The following is an 864-nucleotide window of genomic DNA, read 5'->3' as shown; positions in this document are numbered from 1 at the left end:
GGTGAGTTTTTATTTTTTAGGAAATTATGATAGTCTGAAGTTAGTGGGCTTATTTTCAACTCTACTTCTGGTCTGAGAGAAGCTAAAATAACCATTGGAGGTTGCAGTGAGCTGAGATCATGCCACTCTACTCCAGCCTGGGCCACAGAGTGAGACTCAATCTCAAAAATAAATAAATAAATAAATAAATAAATGAGCAAATGATACACTACCTTCCTTTACTAAGTGCTTAGGATATATATGTTAATGATGGGAATTTGTTAAAGAATAAAATAACTTTAAATGTTTTACATATTGGTTTATTAAATTTTAATGCCAAACAATCTTCAGTTCTTCAGTATTTGGTCTGTATATGTTAGCATTTATGTAGTAATAGGATAAGACCAGTATATTTCTTAAATTTACTTCATTTGTCTCTGCTGTTAATGGCTGCTAGGCTCTTAATATGAATAGGCTGTGTATTTTAACTTGGTAATTATTATGAGTGTACTGGTAGGTACTGTTTTCCTGGTTTTTAACTGTTGGTTAAATGGACTATATTAACAATAGGTAGGAAATTTTCATGTGTGGTTCATTTTCTAAAGTTGTAATTGTGTTCAAAGATTTGATTTTCAGCTTCCCTTATTACATTTTAGGCCAGCATGGGCAGTGGGAGTGTATCTTTCTGTGGTATGTCCATGGACTGGAACGATGTCCTTGCAGACTATGAAGGTATTGTGTATATGCATATTGGCTGTGTTAGTACAGTGTTCAAAAGTTTGTTCTCAAGTGTTTTATAGACCTATGTGGTTAAACAATGATAGTATTTTTTTCTAAACAGCTCGTGAGTCTTGGCGCCAAAATACATCCTGGGGGGACATTGTA

The 864-nt window shown here is 33.8% G+C and overlaps 1 protein-coding gene across 1 annotated transcript in view; it reads left to right on the top strand.

Annotated features, from left to right (window-relative positions):
- The window catches only part of SCAPER (S-phase cyclin A-associated protein in the ER), a 605,860-nt gene that overhangs the window by 161,017 nt on the left and 443,979 nt on the right, over window positions 1-864 (top strand). The gene's annotated exons all lie outside the window — the stretch shown is intronic.

Source organism: Mandrillus leucophaeus, unplaced genomic scaffold, assembly GCF_000951045.1.
Source record: "Mandrillus leucophaeus isolate KB7577 unplaced genomic scaffold, Mleu.le_1.0 Scaffold241, whole genome shotgun sequence".
Lineage (NCBI taxonomy): Eukaryota > Metazoa > Chordata > Mammalia > Primates > Cercopithecidae > Mandrillus > Mandrillus leucophaeus.
This window is presented reverse-complemented; position numbering and strand designations above follow the sequence as displayed.